The sequence below is a fragment of the Poromitra crassiceps genome (assembly GCF_964638095.1).
Source record: "Poromitra crassiceps genome assembly, chromosome: 20".
NCBI lineage: Eukaryota > Metazoa > Chordata > Actinopteri > Beryciformes > Melamphaidae > Poromitra > Poromitra crassiceps.
Window position 1 is genome coordinate 21,075,144 of NC_139637.1, and position 23,238 is coordinate 21,098,381.

At 43.1% G+C, this 23,238-nt stretch overlaps 2 protein-coding genes across 2 annotated transcripts in view; both read left to right on the forward strand.

Annotated features, from left to right (window-relative positions):
• Positions 1-23,238, forward strand: part of LOC310794690 (L-rhamnose-binding lectin SML-like) — a 77,940-nt gene that overhangs the window by 9,055 nt on the left and 45,647 nt on the right. The gene's annotated exons all lie outside the window — the stretch shown is intronic.
• LOC310794652 (galactose-specific lectin nattectin-like) overlaps positions 22,184-23,238 on the forward strand; it is a 16,541-nt gene continuing 15,486 nt past the window's right edge. The window contains exon 1 of the mRNA XM_083656645.1: positions 22,184-22,229. The gene's annotated coding sequence lies outside the window, so the exon portion shown is untranslated. The remainder of the gene's footprint in view (positions 22,230-23,238) is intronic.

The following is a 23,238-nucleotide window of genomic DNA, read 5'->3' on the forward strand; positions in this document are numbered from 1 at the left end:
CTGTCCCCTGTATCTGTTGCCTGTTGCCTGTATCTGTTGCCTGTGTCTGCTCTGCTGCCTGTTGCTTGTTTCTTGTTTTACTGTTAAGCGTCTTTGAGTCTTGAAAAGCGCTATATAAAATAAATGCATTATTAGTATTATTACTTAATAGACAGGAATAAGTTGTTACTTTAGATTAGGTGCTGCAACAAGTTTATAAATAAGTAGCTAAGTATTAATATATTTATACCTTATTTATAACATAGTAACAATCATTTATGAAACATGAGTAAATATTCAGTTTACATTATTACAACTCATGCAAGTTTGTATTACTAGCACTTGCTTCTTCTCTTGGTCTCCCCCAACACTTGAATAGCGGCTTGCGTTCTTTCCTGCAGGGCACGATGACGTGCCACCAGATGCATCGGATCACAAGTAAAAAGCACAGAAGAATTTGGTTTGTAGGCGGGTCGCCGACAGCTTCAAGCTGCTTACCGCCACCTGCTGTACAAGTAGGTTAGTTGTATCGTTTCAACAATCCCTGTCTCCATTCGCATTCGAAGACTGAGTCTGATGACGAAGTCTTCGTCTTTAAGATGGCTTTAACACTCCACTACGCAGCGAATATGGCACTAGAGTGAGAGCTCTCCTTCTCACTCGTAAAACCCGGGTTGTAGTACAACCCTAACGTTTCAGGAGATGTGTGATGTTGCTAGCTATAGGTTCTAAACAAGAAATATGGTTCAAATGTTTACAGTAGTTTTCCTTTCTTGCTGCACTACAATGTTACAATGGTGTGAGACGGAGCTAAACACAAAAGATGCAATATTAATAGTTTTTCATGAGATACTCAGTATTTAATACTAATACTAATAATAGAAAAGGGGAAGATACTGAATAATGACATCACAACAGTATAATCCTAATGTTAATTTAAAATTAAATATTCTTCTAAATATGGATAAAAGTCCAAAAAACATAAGATTTTCTTCGACGCGGGCAGCGTCGAGAATTAATTCCTTACAGCACTCCCTACTTAATAATAGTTCCAGCGCGGCTGCAAAAATGTGGTGGCGCATTGTGTCAAGTGTACATATAATGGCTCGGGGAACGGTCCGGCCCCCGGTCCCTGTGGTCCAATGTGGCCCCTTGAACAATTTAGTTGAATGGCCCTGCTTTAGACTGTGTTTATCAGAATCTGAATCAGATTCTGAATCAGAAAGACTTTAATGATCCCCGGGGGGAAATTGGGACAAGTTACAGTAGCTCGCTCACAGAACACACATAGCATAAAATAACAGTAGTAAATGCGATAGTAAGCAAAATAAGCAGAATAAGAACAAAACATAGCATAGAATAAACAGTAGTAAATGCGATAGAAGCAAAAATAAGTAGAATACGTCTAAAGTAAGCAAAATAAGTAGATTAAGTATACATTACGTGCCAATTATCTTTATTGCACACTGGACTTATATTGTCGGCTTGCCCTATACGTTACACGTGGCTCAGCCAGGCACTTGTGTGCCAATTGGATTCAGGATTCAGGATCCAGGAAGAAGTCTTAAAATAACATAGTCACATTGTCAATAACATTCCTTAATTGAGGTTTGGCCAGCTCCCCTCTTTGATCTGTCATCAATATTTTAATATAATCGACCTTCACCTGAAACTTGCTTGGCAACTCAAATGTAAAAGTCAAACTTAAATTATAGCTGCTGCGCAGCAATGGGTCTTGGCCGGGCACGACCCATTGCAGACTGGAGGCTTGCTTTTGGTGTTTTATGGGACTGGATGCTTGTGTACCCGAGGTGAATCAGCGCAGATTCCTCGTGAGTTCTGAGGCCTGTACTACAAAGCAAGATTTAGGTTGATCCTGATAAGTTTGGGTTTAAACCTGGTTTAGCCGTACTACAAAGCAAGTTAACTTCTACCCTAGTTCAATCACCATGGCAACTCACGCTGCAAAGCTAACCTGGTCCCGACCAGGTTAGCTTCAGAGGATAAGATCAAAATCCATGACAGACCCATAATCGGCTCTCTGGAGTCATAAGATCGCCATATGAAAAATAGATTGCAGTCAACTGAGAATAGAACAAGAAAAACATTCGTGGCTCTGTAGGCTACATAATTAAATTAAGCCTACTACCACTTTATGTCTTAACAGCTTTATGTCTTAACAGCAGTGCATATCATAAACAGAGCCTCAAATGGAGTGAGGGTGATATTCTCCTACATGCCAGAAAAGCCTATACATATAATATACTGTAGATATGGGATAAATATGGGATAGCCCCAATACTAAATATGCAGGCTACTCTTGCATGTTTCAGCTGGAACTGTGTCCTGTAGGCTGTATGCCAATATATGAGCAAAAATAGGCTAGTTTCTATCAATGAAAACTATGCCCGCATCGTCTCAATTCAGTTCAGCAGTTTTCTCTTTTATATTAGGCTATCATTATTTTATATATGAATTATTCGATCAGTGCAACCACACACATAATGAGTGATAGAGATCATTATTCATTGAGCATGCGTTTCTAAATCTATGGTCTAAATAGGCTTACAGATTGTGGACATTTATAGACTGAGATTATACATTTACATTTACACTCGCAAAAAGCTGCTGTAGGAGACAGAAATCGCTGATCAAAGTAAATTATCAAAGTAAAGTATCAAATGACTGATGTGAATACAAGCGGCAGCTTTAGACAGTCCTTCAGCAGATTATATCCAATGCAGATTTTCATTCTGACATAGGCTACATTAAATATCCGCTAAAAACTCTGATCACACTGCGCTTTCATTGAATGAGGAAATGGGTGTGCCTGGCCGTGGATCAACTCAGCTGTTCATAATGTGATTGGCTAGCGCACCTCTTTCACGTGGACACGCGCCTGTGCACGAGCGAAAAACGTGTGCGTGCACAGGCAGATCCCAGATAAATCCAGCTTCAGTTATCGAGTAGAAAACCAGCGTCGTAGTATCGTTAAACTAGATAGCTTTGATCCTGTTCAGTCAAACCATATCAAAGTGACAGATCGCGGATCTGTTAAGATAGCTTCGTAGTATAGGGCTCTGAGTGGTAGCGAGTGGATTGGTTAAACTCACTCCCCAGTAGAAAGATGTTAATCAGCTCCGCCAAGGGAGCTAGCTCTCTTGGCGCAGTGGTTAACATGTCAGACTCCCAAGCCGAAGGTCGGCGGTTCGTACCCACCCCTGGACAAGCCCTTAACATGGGTTGCTGCAAGTACCACCTACACACAACACCGTAATACTTGCGTGTAAAAACACACACTGCTTCCACTTATATAGGATGAGCCAGGAAGGATTTATGACATCACTGATGACATCACAATTGCTCGAGTGACATCACTGATGGCATCACAATTGCTCGAGTGACTGATGACATCACAAATACAACCTAATTGCCCTAGGTAATTAGGGTAATTAAGATGTTCTTGCACTGTGGGCTCCATTTTTGACCAATCGAAAATCTGTTTGATACTTTTGTGTAGGACAGCCTAACGATGCAGATGCTGAAGTTTGGTGTCGTTTGAAGAAAAAATGTGGGAGGAGTAGGGTTTAAATAGTTTTACAGTTTTTGCAGTTTTGCGGTCTTTAGACTTCATAATTGGCCATAGGTTGCATTGTACAAACGTTTCTCCTCATTTGGGCCCACATTTCAGTGAAAGTTGCAAAGCCGTAGCACGTATGCCTGATTTTTTATGAATTTTCAAAGTTTGAAACTTTAGAGTTTAGACGGTCGCTGTAGTGCCAGCGTTAGGACTATTGGCCCCAAATTTGGATGTATTGCTTGCACCTGTGTTTATTCTGCCGACACAAAATGGCCCCCCTGAGAAGGGTTCTGCTTTGCATCACTGATGACATCACTCACTGATGACATCACAATGATTGTGTGCAGACCTACTGACATACAGACACTCCTGCAGACCTACTGACATACAGACACTCCTGGAATTATAGATAGAATCAATGTCATCAGTGATGCAAAGTTGTATGTCTGCGCACATTTGCTCAACTTTGCATCACTGATAACATCCCTCACTGATCATTCTAGATAGAATCAACGGTGTGAACGGTCTCTCCTGTTAACAAGGACGCCAAAATAAAACTGCGTGGCTTCAGCCAGCGTGGCTTCGGCATAATGGTGTGAACGAGGGCTTATACTGGCTGGTGGATTGGAATGACACTTGTGTGCCAAGAGGATTCAGGATTCAGGATCCAGGAAGAAATCTTAAAATAACATAGTCACATTGTCAATAACATTCCTTAATTGAGGTTTGGCCAGCTCCCCTCTTTGATCTGTCATCAATATTTTAATATAATCGACCTTCACCTGAAACTTGCTTGGCAACTCAAATGTCAAACTCAAACTCAAATTATAGCTGCTGCGCAGCAATGGGTCGTGGCCGGGCAAGTCTCAAGTCTTTTAGCTATAGGCCAAGTCACGTCTCAAGTCTTTAGTCACAAGTCCAAGTCAAGTCTCAAGTCTCTTATGGATGAGCTTTCTATCATCTGCTGCATGCAATCCAGTCTGCTTAGAACACTGCCGTTCATGACAGGGCTTGGGCAGAAGGCAGAGCTGATGTTATGGAGAGGAAGGCTGAGTGATTTATAGATGACATCATCAGTGATGTCACAAAACTGCTGACATCACTGATGACATCATCAGTGATCAGTGGATATTCAAGCTTTATTTAGCAAGAATTTGCATTAAAGTACCATTTACAGTCAAACATTTTGATGCACTGTGGGCTCAATTTTTGATCTATCAAATATCTGTTTGATAGTTTTGTGGAGGACAGTCTAACGAAGCAGATGCTGGAGTTTGGTGTCGTTTGAAGAAAAAATGTGGGAGGAGTAGGGTTTAATTAGTTTTACAGTTTTTGCAGTTTTGCGGTCTTTAGACTTCATAATTGGCCATAGGTTGCAGCGTACAAAAGTTTCTCCTCATTTGGGCACACATTTCGGTGAAAGTGGCAAAGCCATAGCCCATATGCCTGATTTGTTATGAATTTTCAAAGTTTGAAACTTTAGACGGTCGCTGTAGCGCCACCATCAGGACTATAGGCGCCAAATTCACGTCAACTTAGTTTGGCATGGGACTGGACCTTTGTGCAAAGTTTGGTTTATATTCATGCATGGGAAGTCTGACTTCCTGGGGAGAAGAAGAAGAAGAAGAAGAAGAATAATTATAGCTGCTGCGCAGCAATGGGTCGTGGCCGGGCAAGCCTCAAGTCTTTTAGCTATAGTCCAAGTCACGTCTCAAGTCTTTAGTCACAAGTCCAAGTCAAGTCTCAAGTCTCTTATGGATGAGTTTTCTATCATCTGCTGCATGCAATCCAGTCTGCTTAGAACAATGCAGTTCATGACAGGGCTGGGGCAGAAGGCAGAGCTGATGTTATGGAGAGGAAGGCTGAGCGATTTATAGATGACATCATCAGTGATGTCACAAAACTGATGACATCACTGATGACATCATCAGTGATCAGTGGAGATTCAAGCTTTATTTAGCAAGAATTTGCATTAAACTACCATTTACAGTCAAACATTTTGATGCACTGTGGGCTCAATTTTTGATCTATCAAATATCTGTTTGATAGTTTTGTGGAGGACAGTCTAACGATGCAGATGCTGGAGTTTGGTGTCGCTTGAAGAAAAAATGTGGGAGGAGTAGGGTTTAATTAGTTTTACAGTTTTTGCAGTTTTGCGGTCTTTAGACTTCATAATTGGCCATAGGTTGCAGCGTACAAAAGTTTATCCTCATTTAGGCACACATTTCGGTGAAAGTGCCAAAGCCATAGCCCATATGCCTGATTTGTTATGAATTTTCAAAGTTTGAAACTTTAGACGGTTGCTGTAGCGCCACCATCAGGACTAATGGCGCCAAAGTCACGTCAACTTAGTTTGGCATGGGACTGGACCTTTGTGCAAAGTTTGGTTTATATTCATGCATGGGAAGTCTGACTTCCTGGGAGAAGAAGAATAATAATAATTATAGCTGCTGCGCAGCAATGGGTCGTGGCCGGGCAAGTCTCAAGTCTTTTAGCTATAGTCCAAGTCACGTCTCAAGTCTTTAGTCACAAGTCCAAGTCAAGTCTCAAGTCTCTTATGGATGAGCTTTCTATCATCTGCTGCATGCAATCCAGTCTGCTTAGAACACTGCAGTTCATGACAGGGCTGGGGCAGAAGGCAGAGCTGATGTTATGGAGAGGAAGGCTGAGCGATTTATAGATGACATCATCAGTGATGTCACAAAAATGATGACATCACTGATGACATCATCAGTGATCAGTGGAGATTCAAGCTTTATTTAGCAAGAATTTGCATTAAAGTACCATTTACAGTAAAACATTTTGATGCACTGTGGGCTCAATTTTTGATCTATCAAAAATCTGTTTGATACTTTTGTGGAGGACAGTCTACCGATGCAGATGCTGGAGTTTGGTGTCGTTTGAAGAAAAGATGTGGGAGGAGTAGGGTTTAATTAGTTTTACAGTTTTTGCAGTTTTGCGGTCTTTAGACTTCATAATTGGCCATAGGTTGCAGCGTACAAAAGTTTATCCTCATTTGGGCACACATTTTGGTGAAAGTGGCAAAGCCATAGCCCATATGCCTGATTTGTTATGAATTTTCAAAGTTTGAAACTTTAGACGGTCGCTGTAGCGCCACCATCAGGACTATAGGCGCCAACTTCACGTCAACTTAGTTTGGCATGGGACTGGACCTTTGTGCAAAGTTTGGTTTATATTCATGCATGGGAAGTCTGACTTCCTGGGAGAAGAAGAAGAAGAAGAAGAATTATAGCTGCTGCGCAGCAATGGGTCGTGGCCGGGCAAGTCTCAAGTCTTTTAGCTATAGTCCAAGTCACGTCTCAAGTCTTTAGTCACAAGTCCAAGTCAAGTCTCAAGTCTCTTATGGATGAGCTTTCTATCATCTGCTGCATGCAATCCAGTCTGCTTAGAACACTGCAGTTCATGACAGGGCTGGGGCAGAAGGCAGAGCTGATGTTATGGAGAGGAAGGCTGAGCGATTTATAGATGACATCATCAGTGATGTCACAAAACTGATGACATCACTGATGACATCATCAGTGATCAGTGGAGATTCAAGCTTTATTTAGCAAGAATTTGCATTAAAGTACCATTTACAGTAAAACATTTTGATGCACTGTGGGCTCAATTTTTGATCTATCAAAAATCTGTTTGATACTTTTGTGGAGGACAGTCTAACGATGCAGATGCTGGAGTTTGGTGTTGTTTGAAGAAAAAATGTGGGAGGAGTAGGGTTTAATTAGTTTTACAGTTTTTGCTGTTTTGCGGTCTTTAGACTTCATAATTGGCCATAGGTTGCAGCGTACAAAAGTTTCTCCTCATTTGGGCACACATTTCGGCGAAAGTGCCAAAGCCGTAGTCCATATGCCTGATTTGTTATGAATTTTCAAAGTTTGAAACTTTAGATGGTCGCTGTAGCGCCACCTACAGGACTATAGGCGCTAGATTCACGTCAACTTAGTTTGGCATGGGACTGGACCTTTGTGCAAAGTTTGGTTTATATTCATGCATGGGAAGTCTGACTTCCTGGGAGAAGAAGAAGAAGAATAATAATTATAGCTGCTGCGCAGCAATGGGTCGTGGCCGGGCAAGTCTCAAGTCTTTTAGCTATAGGCCAAGTCACGTCTCAAGTCTTTAGTCACAAGTCCAAGTCAAGTCTCAAGTCTCTTATGGATGAGCTTTCTATCATCTGCTGCATGCAATCCAGTCTGCTTAGAACACTGCCGTTCATGACAGGGCTGGGGCAGAAGGCAGAGCTGATGTTATGGAGAGGAAGGCTGAGTGATTTATAGATGACATCATCAGTGATGTCACAAAACTGATGACATCACTGATGACATCATCAGTGATCAGTGGATATTCAAGCTTTATTTAGCAAGAATTTGCATTAAAGTACCATTTACAGTCAAACATTTTGATGCACTGTGGGCTCAATTTTTGATCTATCAAATATCTGTTTGATAGTTTTGTGGAGGACAGTCTAACGATGCAGATGCTGGAGTTTGGTGTCGTTTGAAGAAAAAATGTGGGAGGAGTAGGGTTTAATTAGTTTTGCAGTTTTTGCAGTTTTGCGGTCTTTAGACTTCATAATTGGCCATAGGTTGCAGCGTACAAAAGTTTCTCCTCATTTGGGCACACATTTCGGTGAAAGTGGCAAAGCCATAGCCCATATGCCTGATTTGTTATGAATTTTCAAAGTTTGAAACTTTAGACGGTCGCTGTAGAGTCACCATCAGGACTATAGGCGCCAAATTCACGTCAACTTAGTTTGGCATGGGACTGGACCTTTGTGCAAAGTTTGGTTTATATTCATGCATGGGAAGTCTGACTTCCTGGGGAGAAGAAGAAGAAGAATAATAATAATAATACAGGCAAATACAAGCAGTGGCCCTGCCGCTTCGCTGGCCCGGCCACTAATAATACAGGCAAATACAAGCAGTGGCCCTGCCGCTTCGCTGGCCCGGCCACTAATAATAATACAGGCAAATACAAGCAGTGGCCCTGCCGCTTCGCTGGCCCGGCCACTAATAATAATACAGGCAAATACAAGCAGTGGCCCGCCATAGCCCATATGCCTGATTTGTTATGAATTTTCAAAGTTTGAAACTTTAGACGGTGTCACAAAACTGATGACATCACTGATGACATCATCAGTGATCAGTGGAGATTCAAGCTTTATTTAGCAAGAATTTGCATTAGCTGTTTAAAGTACCATTTACATTTTGATGCACTGTGGACTAAATTTTTGATCTATCAAATATCTGTTCGATAGTTTTGTGGAGGACAGTCTAACGATGCAGATGCTGGAGTTTGGTGTCGCTTGAAGAAAAAATGTGGGAGGAGTAGGGTTTAATTAGTTTTACAGTTTTTGCAGTTTTGCGGTCTTTAGACTTCATAATTGGCCATAGGTTGCAGCGTACAAAAGTTTCTCCTCATTTAGGCACACATTTCGGTGAAGGTGCCAAAGCCATAGCCCATATGCCTGATTTGTTATGAATTTTCTAAGTTTGAAACTTTAGACGGTCGCTGTAGCGCCACCATCAGGACTAATGGCGCCAAAGTCACGTCAACTTAGTTTGGCATGGGACTGGACCTTTGTGCAAAGTTTGGTTTATATTCATGCATGGGAAGTCTGACTTCCTGGGGAGAAGAAGAAGAAGAATAATAATAATTATAGCTGCTGCGCAGCAATGGGTCGTGGCCGGGCAAGTCTCAAGTCTTTTAGCTATAGTCCAAGTCATGTCTGAAGTCTTTAGTCACAAGTCGAAGTCAAGTCTCAAGTCTCTTATGGATGAGCTTTCTATCATCTGCTGCATGCAATCCAGTCTGCTTAGAGCACTGCAGTTCATGACAGGGCTGGGGCAGAAGGCAGAGCTGATGTTATGGAGAGGAAGGCTGAGCGATTTATAGATGACATCATCAGTGATGTCACAAAACTGATGACATCACTGATGACATCATCAGTGATCAGTGCAGATTCAAGCTTTGTTTAGCAAGAATTTGCATTAGCTATTTAAAGTACCATTTACAGTAAAACATTTTGATGCACTGTGGGCTCAATTTTTGATCTATCAAATATCTGTTTGACAGTTTTGTGGAGGACAGTCTAACGATGCAGATGCTGGAGTTTGGTGTCGTTTGAAGAAAAAATGTGGGAGGAGTAGGGTTTAATTAGTTTTACAGTTTTTGCAGTTTTGCGGTCTTTAGACTTCATAATTGGCCATAGGTTGCAGCGTACAAAAGTTTCTCCTCATTTGGGCACACATTTGGGTGAAAGTGCCAAAGCCATAGCCCATATGCCTGATTTGTTATGAATTTTCAAAGTTTGAAACTTTAGACGGTCGCTGTAGCGCCACCATCAGGACTAATGGCGCCAAAGTCACGTCAACTTAGTTTGGCATGGGACTGGACCTTTGTGCAAAGTTTGGTTTATATTCATGCATGGGAAGTCTGACTTCCTGGGGAGAAGAAGAAGAAGAATAATAATAATAATACAGGCAAATACAAGCAGTGGCCCTGCCGCTTCGCTGGCCCGGCCACTAATTATAGCTGCTGCGCAGCAATGGGTCGTGGCCGGGCAAGTCTCAAGTCTTTTAGCTATAGGCCAAGTCACGTCTCAAGTCTTTAGTCACAAGTCCAAGTCAAGTCTCAAGTCTCTTATGGATGAGCTTTCTATCATCTGCTGCATGCAATCCAGTCTGCTTAGAACACTGCCGTTCATGACAGGGCTTGGGCAGAAGGTAGAGCTGATGTTATGGAGATGAAGGCTGAGTGATTTATAGATGACATCATCAGTGATGTCACAAAACTGATGACATCACTGATGACATCATCAGTGATCAGTGGATATTCAAGCTTTATTTAGCAAGAATTTGCATTAAAGTACCATTTACAGTCAAACATTTTGATGCACTGTGGGCTCAATTTTTGATCTATCAAATATCTGTTTGATAGTTTTGTGGAGGACAGTCTAACGATGCAGATGCTGGAGTTTGGTGTCGTTTGAAGAAAAAATGTGGGAGGAGTAGGGTTTGAATAGTTTTACAGTTTTTGCAGTTTTGCGGTCTTTAGACTCCATAATTGGCCATAGGTTGCAGCGTACAAAAGTTTCTCCTCATTTGGGCACACATTTCGGTGAAAGTGCCAAAGCCATAGCCCATATGCCTGATTTGTTATGAATTTTCAAAGTTTAAAACTTTAGACGGTCGCTGTAGCGCCACCATCAGGACTAATGGCGCCAAAGTCACGTCAACTCAGTTTGGCATGGGACTGGACCTTTGTGCAAAGTTTGGTTTATATTCATGCATGGGAAGTCTGACTTCCTGGGAGAAGAAGAATAATAATACAGGCAAATACAAGCAGTGGCCCTGCCGCTTCGCTGGCCCGGCCACTAATTATAGCTGCTGCGCAGCAATGGGTCGTGGCCGGGCAAGTCTCAAGTCTTTTAGCTATAGTCCAAGTCACGTCTCAAGTCTTTAGTCACAAGTCCAAGTCAAGTCTCAAGTCTCTTATGGATGAGCTTTCTATCATCTGCTGCATGCAATCCAGTCTGCTTAGAACACTGCAGTTCATGACAGGGCTGGGGCAGAAGGCAGAGCTGATGTTATGGAGAGTCAAGTCTCAAGTCTCTTATGGGTGAGCTTTCTATCATCTGCTGCATGCAATCCAGTCTGCTTAGAACACTGCAGTTCATGACAGGGCTGGGGCAGAAGGCAGAGCTGATGTTATGGAGAGGAAGGCTGAGCGATTTATAGATGACATCATCAGTGATGTCACAAAACTGATGACATCACTGATGACATCATCAGTGATCAGTGGAGATTCAAGCTTTATTTAGCAAGAATTTGCATTAGCTGTTTAAAGTACCATTTACATTTTGATGCACTGTGGACTCAATTTTTGATCTATCAAATATCTGTTTGATAGTTTTGTGGAGGACAGTCTAACGATGCAGATGCTGGAGATTGGTGTCGCTTGAAGAAAAAATGTGGGAGGAGTAGGGTTTAATTAGTTTTACAGTTTTTGCAGTTTTGCGGTCTTTAGACTTCATAATTGGCCATAGGTTGCAGCGTACAAAAGTTTCTCCTCATTTAGGCACACATTTCGGTGAAAGTGCCAAAGCCATAGCCCATATGCCTGATTTGTTATGAATTTTCAAAGTTTGAAACTTTAGACGGTCGCTGTAGCGCCACCATCAGGACTAATGGCGCCAAAGTCACGTCAACTCAGTTTGGCATGGGACTGGACCTTTGTGCAAAGTTTGGTTTATATTCATGCATGGGAAGTCTGACTTCCTGGGAGAAGAAGAAGAAGAATAATAATAATACAGGCAAATACAAGCAGTGGCCCTGCCGCTTCGCTGGCCCGGCCACTAATTATAGCTGCTGCGCAGCAATGGGTCGTGGCCGGGCAAGTCTCAAGTCTTTTAGCTATAGGCCAAGTCACGTCTCAAGTCTTTAGTCACAAGTCCAAGTCAAGTCTCAAGTCTCTTATGGATGAGCTTTCTATCATCTGCTGCATGCAATCCAGTCTGCTTAGAACACTGCCGTTCATGACAGGGCTGGGGCAGAAGGCAGAGCTGATGTTATGGAGAGGAAGGCTGAGTGATTTATAGATGACATCATCAGTGATGTCACAAAACTGATGACATCACTGATGACATCATCAGTGATCAGTGGATATTCAAGCTTTATTTAGCAAGAATTTGCATTAAAGTACCATTTACAGTCAAACATTTTGATGCACTGTGGGCTCAATTTTTGATCTATCAAATATCTGTTTGATAGTTTTGTGGAGGACAGTCTAACGATGCAGATGCTGGAGTTTGGTGTCGTTTGAAGAAAAAATGTGGGAGGAGTAGGGTTTAATTAGTTTTACAGTTTTTGCAGTTTTGCGGTCTTTAGACTTCATAATTGGCCATAGGTTGCAGCGTACAAAAGTTTCTCCTCATTTGGGCACACATTTCGGTGAAAGTGCCAAAGCCATAGCCCATATGCCTGATTTGTTATGAATTTTCAAAGTTTTAAACTTTAGACGGTCGCTGTAGCGCCACCATCAGGACTATAGGCGCCAAATTCACATCAACTTAGTTTGGCATGGGACTGGACCTTTGTGCAAAGTTTGGTTTATATTCATGCATGGGAAGTCTCTTTTAGCTATAGTCCAAGTCATTTCTCAAGTCTTTAGTCACAAGTCCAAGTCAAGTCTCAAGTCTCTTATGGATGAGCTTTCTATCATCTGCTGCATGCAATCCAGTCTGCTTAGATTAGAACACTGCCGTTCATGACAGGGCTGGGGTAGAAGGCAACAGGTTACATGGCAGTTGAACATAGAAGCGGAGAGAGTAGGGACAGTGGAGGCAGAGAGAGATAGACTGAAAAATTGCTTATTAATACTTTGGCAATACAACACTATCAGAAGTTAGCACTCATGCTAGGGCTACAAATATTTCTTCGTCTCCAGAAAGGTGTACAGACAGACAAACAGACACACAAGTTACTTGCCTCCTTGCTGTTGTAGAGTCGATGAGGTACTGGGAGAGCTGATGTTATGGAGAGGAAGGCTAAACGATTTATAGATGACATCATCAGTGATGTCACAAAACTGATGACATCACTGATGACATCATCAGTGATCAGTGGAGATTCAAGCATTATTTAGCAATAATTTGCATTAGCTGTTTAAAGTACCATTTACATTTTGATGCACTGTGGACTCAATTTTTGATCTATCAAATATATGTTTGATAGTTTTGTGGAGGACAGTCTAACGATGCAGTTGCTGGAGTTTGGTGTCGCTTGAAGAAAAAATGTGGGAGGAGTAGGGTTTAATTAGTTTTACAGTTTTTGCAGTTTTGCGGTCTTTAGACTTCATAATTGGCCATAGGTTGCAGCGTACAAAAGTTTCTCCTCATTTAGGCACACATTTCGGTGAAAGTGCCAAAGCCATAGCCCATATGCCTGATTTGTTATGAATTTTCAAAGTTTGAAACTTTAGACGGTCGCTGTAGCGCCACCATCAGGACTAATGGCGCCAAATTCACGTCAACTTAGTTCGGCATGGGACTGGACCTTTGTGCAAAGTTTGGTTTATATTCATGCATGGGAAGTCTGACTTCCTGGGAGAAGAAAATAATACAGGCAAATACAAGCAGTGGCCCTGCCGCTTCGCTGGCCCGGCCACTAACTATCATCTGCTGCATGCAATCCAGTCGGCTTAGAACACTGCAGTTCATGACAGGGCTGGGGCAGAAGGCAGAGCTGATGTTATGGAGAGGAAGGCTGAGCGATTTATAGATGACATCATCAGTGATGTCACAAAACTGATGACATCACTGATGACATCATCAGTGATCAGTGGAGATTCAAGCTTTATTTAGCAAGAATTTGCATTAAAGTACCATTTACAGTCAAACATTTTGATGCACTGTGGGCTCAATTTTTTATCTATCAAATATCTGTTTGACAGTTTTGTGGAGGACAGTCTAACGATGCAGATGCTGGAGTTTGGTGTCGTTTGAAGAAAAAATGTGGGAGGAGTAGGGTTTAATTAGTTTTACAGTTTTTGCAGTTTTGCGGTCTTTAGACTTCATAATTGGCCATAGGTTGCAGCGTACAAAAGTTTCTCCTCATTTGGGCACACATTTCGGTGAAAGTGCCAAAGCCATAGCCCATATGCCTGATTTGTTATGAATTTTCAAAGTTTGAAACTTTAGACGGTCGCTGTAGCGCCACCATCAGGACTATAGGCGCCAAATTCACATCAACTTAGTTTGGCATGGGACTGGACCTTTGTGCAAAGTTTGGTTTATATTCATGCATGGGAAGTCTGACTTCCTGGGGAGAAGAAGAAGAAGAATAATAATAATTATAGCTGCTGCGCAGCAATGGGTCGTGGCCGGGCAAGTCTCAAGTCTTTTAGCTATAGGCCAAGTCACGTCTCAAGTCTTTAGTCACAAGTCCAAGTCAAGTCTCAAGTCTCTTATGGATGAGCTTTCTATCATCTGCTGCATGCAATCCAGTCTGCTTAGAACACTGCCGTTCATGACAGGGCTTGGGCAGAAGGCAGAGCTGATGTTATGGAGAGGAAGGCTGAGTGATTTATAGATGACATCATCAGTGATGTCACAAAACTGCTGACATCACTGATGACATCATCAGTGATCAGTGGATATTCAAGCTTTATTTAGCAAGAATTTGCATTAAAGTACCATTTACAGTCAAACATTTTGATGCACTGTGGGCTCAATTTTTGATCTATCAAATATCTGTTTGATAGTTTTGTGGAGGACAGTCTAACGATGCAGATGCTGGAGTTTGGTGTCGTTTGAAGAAAAAATGTGGGAGGAGTAGGGTTTAATTAGTTTTACAGTTTTTGCAGTTTTGCGGTCTTTAGACTTCATAATTGGCCATAGGTTGCAGCGTACAAAAGTTTCTCCTCATTTGGGCACACATTTCGGTGAAAGTGGCAAAGCCATAGCCCATATGCCTGATTTGTTATGAATTTTCAAAGTTTGAAACTTTAGACGGTCGCTGTAGCGCCACCATCAGGACTATAGGCGCCAAATTCACGTCAACTTAGTTTGGCATGGGACTGGACCTTTGTGCAAAGTTTGGTTTATATTCATGCATGGGAAGTCTGACTTCCTGGGGAGAAGAAGAAGAAGAAGAAGAAGAATAATAATACAGGCAAATACAAGCAGTGGCCCTGCCGCTTCGCTGGCCCGGCCACTAATAATACAGGCAAATACAAGCAGTGGCCCTGCCGCTTCGCTGGCCCGGCCACTAATAATAATAATAATACAGGCAAATACAAGCAGTGGCCCTGCCGCTTCGCTGGCCCGGCCACTAATTATAGCTGCTGCGCAGCAATGGGTCGTGGCCGGGCAGGTCTCAAGTCTTTTAGCTATAGTCCAAATCGCGTCTCAAGTCTTTAGTCACAAGTCCAAGTCAAGTCTCTTATGGATGAGTTTTCTGTCATCTGCTGCATGCAATCCAATCTGCTTAGATTAGAACACTGCCGTTCATGACAGGGCTGGGGCAGAAGGCAGCAGGTTAAGTACACAGCAGTTGAACACATCACCCACCCAGTCCTACTCAGCCAGGAAGGATGACATCATTGATGACATCATCACTGATGACATCATTGCTCAAGTGACATCACATCATTAGGTAATTAGGGCAATTACGATGCTCTTTAGGCTATACATTCAAAATACTGTCAAAAATTCAGTTTTTGACATACAATTCTTAGACTTTGCACACTTCAACTACTCTGACAGCAAAATATTGTCAATTTTTTTCATGGAGATTCAAGCTTTATTTAGCAAGAATTTGCATTAACTGTTTAAAGTACAATTTAAAGTAAAACATTTTGATGCACTGTGGGCTCAATTTTTGATCTATCAAAAATCTGTTTGATACTTTTGTGGAGGACAGTCTATCGATGCAGATGCTGAAGTTTGGTGTCGTTTGAAGAAAAAATGTGGGAGGAGTAGGGTTTAATTAGTTTTGCAGTTTTTGCAGTTTTGCGGTCTTTAGACTTCATAATTGGCCATAGGTTGCAGCGTACAAAAGTTTCTCCTCATTTGGGCGCACATTTCGGTGAAAGTGCCAAAGCCGTAGCCCATATGCCTGATTTGTTATGAATTTTCAAAATTTGAAACTTTAGACGGTCGCTGTAGCGCCACCATCAGGACTATAGGCGCCAAATTCACGTCAACTTAGTTTTGCATGGGACTGGACCTTTGTGCAAAGTTTGGTTTATATTCATGCATGGGAAGTCTGACTTCCTGGGAGAAGAAGAAAAAAAATAATAATAATACAGGCAAATACAAGCAGTGGCCCTGCCGCTTCGCTGGCCCGGCCACTAATAATACAGGCAAATACAAGCAGTGGCCCTGCCGCTTCGCTGGCCCGGCCACTAATTATAGCTGCTGCGCAGCAATGGGTCGTGGCCGGGCACGACCCATTGCAGACTGGAGGCTTGCTTTTGGTGTTTTATGGGACTGGATGCTTGTGTACCCGAGGTGAATCAGCGCAGATTCCTCGTGAGTCCTGAGTGGATTGGTTAAAATCACTCCCCAGTATAAAGGCATGTTAATCAGCTCCGCCAAGGGAGCTAGCTCTCTTGGCGCAGTGGTTAACATGTCGAAGGTCGGCGGTTCGTACCCACCCCTGGACAAGCCCCTAACATGGGTTGCTGCAAGTACCACCTACACAACGCCGTAACATTGAGACCATCTGAGAAAAATAAATACAACTAAAACAATCTAAGAACGGTGAGAGGTACCAACCTGCCACGGCCATTTTGCTGTCCTGTGAACATAAAGAACACATTCTCAGCAGCTAAATCAACTTGAAATCAATCAATTTGCTCTTTTAGTATTGTAGCTCAAGACACACACACACACACACACACACACACACACACACACACACACACACACTCACACACACACTTTTATCTGCACATATTGCATTATACTATTTGCTTCATTGGCCAGCCGGTATTCGCCCCATAGGCCAAACATGAGAAAGTGGCTCAATCTGGCAATCTGGAAAATAGTATGAACCACTTTTGAAGCCAGGCCTCTATTGAAAGCCTGATGTAATAGTATTTTTATAGCAGTTTTGAAGGAAATGTCCACTAAGGTCACAAGTTTGAGTATTTGAAAAGGACACCTGACGTTCTTAATGACCGATAGCATTCCTTCATATACTGTTGCAAGGGTACATTTCATCTGTCTATCTCATCTTTTGAGTCCCATGCAGTTGCCGCATCCCTACCCATCAAACTCAACATTGTGGTAATCTACCGCCCGCCTGGTCCGCTAGGCGACTTTCTGGACGAGCTGGACACCCTTCTCTCCTTCTTTCCTGAGGATGGTACTCCACTCATCCTGCTGGGTGATTTCAACATCCAGCCAGTAACCTTACAATCTCTCCCTTTCCTTAACTTCTTCTCATCCTTTGACCTCTACCTCTCTCAATCTCCTCCTACTCACAAAGCAGGGAATGTGCTTGACCTGGTCTTCACCAGATCCTGCTCCACCTTTAACCTCACTGTGACTCCTCTTCCTGTATCTGACCACCACTTTATCACCTTCTCTCTTCCCATCCCCATCCCCTCCTCCCACCCATCACCCCCGACGCAACCTAAAAACTCTCTCACCTGACTCCCTCTCTTCTACCGTCCTCTCCTTGCTTCCCTCAGCCGAGCAGTTTGCTCTCCTGTCCACTGACGAGGCTTCCACCGCTCTTCTATCCTCTCTCTCCTCTGCTCTTGATTCTCTCTGCCCTCTCACCACTAAACCTGCCCGATCCTCTCCCCCTGCTCCCTGGCTAACTGAAACTCTGCGAACTCATCGAACAGAGCTTCGGGCAGCTGAGAGAAAATGGAGAAAATCACATCACCCTGAAGACCTCTCTTCCTACCATCTTATCCACTCCAACTTCACCTCTGCTGTCTCCAAAGCAAAAACCTCCTTCTTCATCTCTGAAATCCAGTCCTCTGCATCCAACCCCAGTAAACTGTTCTCCACCTTCTCTACGCTCCTCAACCCCCCCCCCCCTATCCTCCCTCTCTGCTGATGATTTTGTAACCTTCTTTACTAAAAAGGTGGATGACATCAGCTCCTCCTTCCATCCTCCAGCCACCCTCACTAACACTCCCGACTCCAATTCTGCTCCTCGGCCCTTGGTCCCTGGATCTCCTTCCTTCTCCCCCCTCTCTCCCGATGAGGTGCTTAAACTCATCAGCTCGAACCGAGCCACTTACTGCCCCCTCGATCCCATCCCTTCCTCTCTGCTCCAAACCATCTCACCTGACATATCTCCCTTCCTCACTACCTTCATAAACTCCTCTCTGTCCTCTGGTCTTGTTCCGCCTGCTCTAAAGACTGCAAGAGTCAAGCCTCTGCTTAAGAAACCCTCCCTTGACCCTACTGCTATTCAGAACTACAGACCTGTCTCTCTTCTCTCATTCCTTTCCAAAACCCTCGAACGAGCAGCGTCCGAACAACTTTCTCTCTATCTCTCCCAGAATGACCTCTTGGACCCTCTGCAGTCCGGTTTCAAGGCTTCTCACTCCACTGAGACAGCTCTTCTTGCTGTCACAGAGGCCCTTCACACTGCTAAGGCCTCATCCCTCTCCTCTGTCCTTGTCCTCCTTGACCTGTCTGCTGCCTTCGATACAGTCAATCACCAAATCCTTCTTTCCACTCTGTCTGACCTCGGCATTTCAGGTTCTGCACTCTCCTGGTTTGCTTCCTATCTCTCGAACCGCTCATACCAGGTCTTATGGAGAGGGTCCGTCTCCATATCCTGCCCTCTTACCACTGGTGTCCCCCAGGGCTCAGTCCTGGGCCCCTTACTTTTCCTTCTCTATATCAGATCTCTTGCCTATGTGAACTCTTCTCATGGCTTCTCTTATCACTGCTATGCTGATGACAGCCAACTTTTCCTTTCCTTCCCCCCCTCTGACACTCAAATCGAGGCTCGCATCTCTGCATGTCTCAAGGACATTGGCGACTGGATGTCTGCCCACCACCTCAAGAGAGACAGAGCTACTCTTCCTCCCAGGGAAAGACTGTCCTCTCGCAGATCTCTCCATCTCCATCGACAACACCACTGTACTGCCCTCCCAAACAGCTAAGAACCTTGGGGTGATCCTCGACAACCAGCTGTCTTGCTCAGCCAAAATAGCTGCGACAGCACGCTCCTGTAGGTTCTCCCTCTACAACATCCCCAAAATCCGTCCCTTCCTCACAAGAGAAGCGACTCAACTCCTGGTCCAGTCACTTATCGTCCCTCGCCTGGACTACTGCAACGTGCTCCTGGCCGGCCTACCTGCCACCGACATCCGACCGCTTCAGATCATTCAGAACGCTGCAGCCCGTCTGGTATTCAACCAACCCAAATTCTCTCATGTCACTCCCCTCTTCCAGGAGCTCCACTGGCTTCCCATCTCGGCTCGCATCAAATTCAAGACACTGGTACTGGCCTACAGGGCAGTACACCAGTCAGCTCCCCTGTACCTGCAATCTATGGTCAGGTTCCAAACCTCTCACCGCTCCCTTCGCTCCTCCACCAGTGCAGGGCGCCTCGCTCCTCCTTCGCTACGGGCGCTCAAAAGTCGCTTATCCCGATCTCGACTCTTCTCGTCCCTGGCACCCCAATGGTGGAACAAGCTGCCACCTTCGGTCAGGACTGCTGAATCACTGCCGATCTTTCGGAAAAGACTAAAGACTCACCTTTTCAGGCTCCATCTGGGCCCTTCTTGATCTAACTTCTTTCTCTCTCTTTCTATTAAAAAAAAAAAAAAAAAATCCTAAACTAAACTCGTACCACTGTTCCTTCAGGATTTGTAGTTGTCATAGACTGTGCTCCATAGTTGATTGCTCTATTGCTGACAAAAAGTGTGTTATTGTAAGTCGCTTTGGATAAAAGCGTCTGCCAAATGACGAAATGTAATGTAATGTAATGTACATTTGAATTTCCAAATTTGTTCCGTGGGAGTTACTGTTACAACAGTTATGGTAAAAGGGACTCATCGTATGTCATCGTATGTCATGAACCAGATAGGCCTATGTTTTGTTCACCATTTTCTACTGCACTAGTTGGAAGAGCTGACAGTATGGAGAATACATACAGTGCAGTGGTGCTAAGATAATAGGCTCTCATATTTTGTTGTCATGTCATGTTAGGAATATAAAAATGTGACATTTGGTCAGGCAGGTTTTCAATGGGGGCAAATATAAAAAATGAAATATAGAAAATAATATTTCTGTAGATTTCGCTTACCAATATGACCAGTCCGCATAGGATCATCACAAAATGAAAACCTGATGCCATCTGTGCAAAGATATATTAGACAAGGTAAATATACTGAGCATGGGCTTATTCAGAACAACTTACAATGAGTTCATGAATGAGTTCAAGGAAACTTTCACTCTTGTAGGAATTCAACTTTGAGGTGGTGGTTTCTGTTTTCAGTGCATGCATTCACAATAACTGCTCACAAAAACATTCTTCTTTTTTAGCATTTCACTCCATGATTTCACTATGGTCACAGGAATATGATAGAGACAGTAGCCCCATTCACACAGGCTGTGAAAGTCGTGAATGTTATGGGATCATTAAGCCTCGCCTCCGGTGTGAAAGTCACTAATGCGGTGTGGTGGATAATTTTCGTGCGCTTTTCGTTCCGCCAGTGGAGGTGGTCACAGTGGAGGTGGTCATAGCCCCGAATCGACGTGTGTCTGAAAGGGTACCCGCGGGAAGACGGATCCAAGCTTAGCTCATTCATTAAAAAAACTGACAGGGGAAACCACCTCACACAACACACAGCAAGAAAGGCATAAGTAAACGTCAAAAAGTAACCTATACAATCATGACTGCAGCAGGGGCGCCAGGAGGAATCCTCCGTGCCTACAGTTTACGAATAGCCTAAATAATAGGTTAGGCTATTTATGCTCAAATGATGTTGACATTAGTAGGCAAAATTAACGGATATAATAATAAGCTTCAGAGGACATCTCTATCGCTGTTTTTCTCGCAATACGCCCGCAGCAGTTTCCCCCCCTTTTTTAGCATGCGTTTGTCTGTGGCGAGTCGGGCTGAGGATATTCCCTCTGTTCTTGTCAGTCTCTCCTCAAAACAATCCCATGTTTGGGGAAACCAGCTCCAGAGCTGCAGTCTGTCTAGCCTGTTGTGCGTTCCCTTTTGAAAAACAACTACATTATAGTATTGATGTGCATTTCCCTTCCTTCCCCGACAACGAGGATAATGTTAGCTGTTTGGACCAATCCTTGTGCCCATTTTACTGTCACAGCTTTCACATTTAGTCTGACCAATGGTGACTTTATTGACTCCTGTTTCATAGAATAAGAATTAAACCATATTTTCTGCTTGAGAAGATTTTAATTTAGTTAATTTAGATTGGTTGACAGTATCAAACACTTTTTTGAGCGAGAGAAAGACCGCATCAACTAGATTCCCGAATCAAAAAAGTTTATCTTTCTTATGTAACACCAGTCATAATTCACTATCACAGTATCTTAAACCACTGTTTCTACATGCCTCCCAATGCTGTTTTTTATTATTGTGAATGCTCTGATTAATAAATGCAAATAGATACTGCCTTGTCTGTGATGACAGTTTTGTTTGGTTTTAAAAGCTAAGCACCTAGGTGTTGTCCAATATGCTCCAGGCACTGTGGACTCTTCTATGTATTCTGTGGGTTTTACTCTGCCCTGCCCTGACCTGCCAGAACAGTGCCATCTGAGTTCTGCCCTGACCCGCCAGAACAGCGCCCTCTGAGTTCTAGGACCTCCTTTATGAAGCACTGGCCACGCCACAGGGTAGCATCCCTCAGAATGTGTGGTACATCCTTGTATGCAATTATACATAATTTGTTGTAACTGTTTACTCAAGGCTGTACCAACTGTCTTTAAATCATTCATCAATGCCCTGTGCCAATAGATGGATAATTTTAATTATTTCTAGTATTTATGTTGGCACTGTCTTGATTGCAGTTGGTAGATTGCCAGTTCTTGACACCTAACACCCGGAGAAGGTCCAGTAGGCCTATATAAAGCCAGTTTTCCCCTTTCCATGACACACTGCTACCTTCTGCTGTTCGTCTACTATCAACTGACATCAGAACAAAGGTAAGATTTGAAAGGACACTTCTCACCTGGCATCTGTTTTTATGTAAAGATTATTGTTCTATTGGTTGATTGTAGCCTATAGTCTGTGTTCACTTCATGGGAAGTTCCATCAAAATACTAATCATCTGATCTAAATATAATCTCTCCCTGTAAAACCCAATGCTGCTGGTTGCTCTGTCTGGTTGCTAGGACTCACTAAAGCTTTGACTACATGTTAAATGTCAAAGAAAGAAAGAAAGAGAAAGAAGAGGTTAGTGTAATGAATATCATAGTACAGTAGGCTATATACGTGTATCTCAGAATTACACACCCCTTGTGCAACAACACTGAGACCCACATGCTCTCTTGTCAGTTCTAAGGTCTGGAATCCAGACCAAAGTAGGCAGATTTGACAGTGAGGGTTCCCGGATTGCGGCTTGCCTAAGAATATGAGCCTGATAACAGACTGAATTGTCAACTCGTTACACTTCTAGTCTGACATCACCCCCACTCTAATCGATTTCTATGAGGGGAACTCCCCAGGGGAATTCCATTTCCCTAACCAATCACTAGAGACCACCGTATCTGCCTGGATCTAATGTTAGTGAATCTAGTTGGGAGAATGCAAAAAACATCTCTCCTTTGAATAAATGCCTTCAAAGCAGAGTGCTGTTCGGATTTCAAATTGGTACTTTTAAATAATGGATTTAAAACAGCCTAGATAGCAACGTCTATCTCGTCTATGGTGGCCACCATTATTAGCTCCTCAGCACAACATCTTGTCAACGGTGTTAGTCCCGCCCATTGTGCTGTTTATTGACACTGATTGGCTAATCGTTACCCCTTCATTGGACAAGTCATCCTTTCAGCAACTCGGTGTAGTGAGCGGATTACAAGGCACGACTCTGTCACTGCTTTTAAATCACAGTTATTCACTTTTTCCTAATTGTTTTATTCTCCATCTGTGTCTCCGTGAGGGCTTTTGTTGTTTATTGCCGTATGTTATTTTTCATTTATTTATTTTATGTCA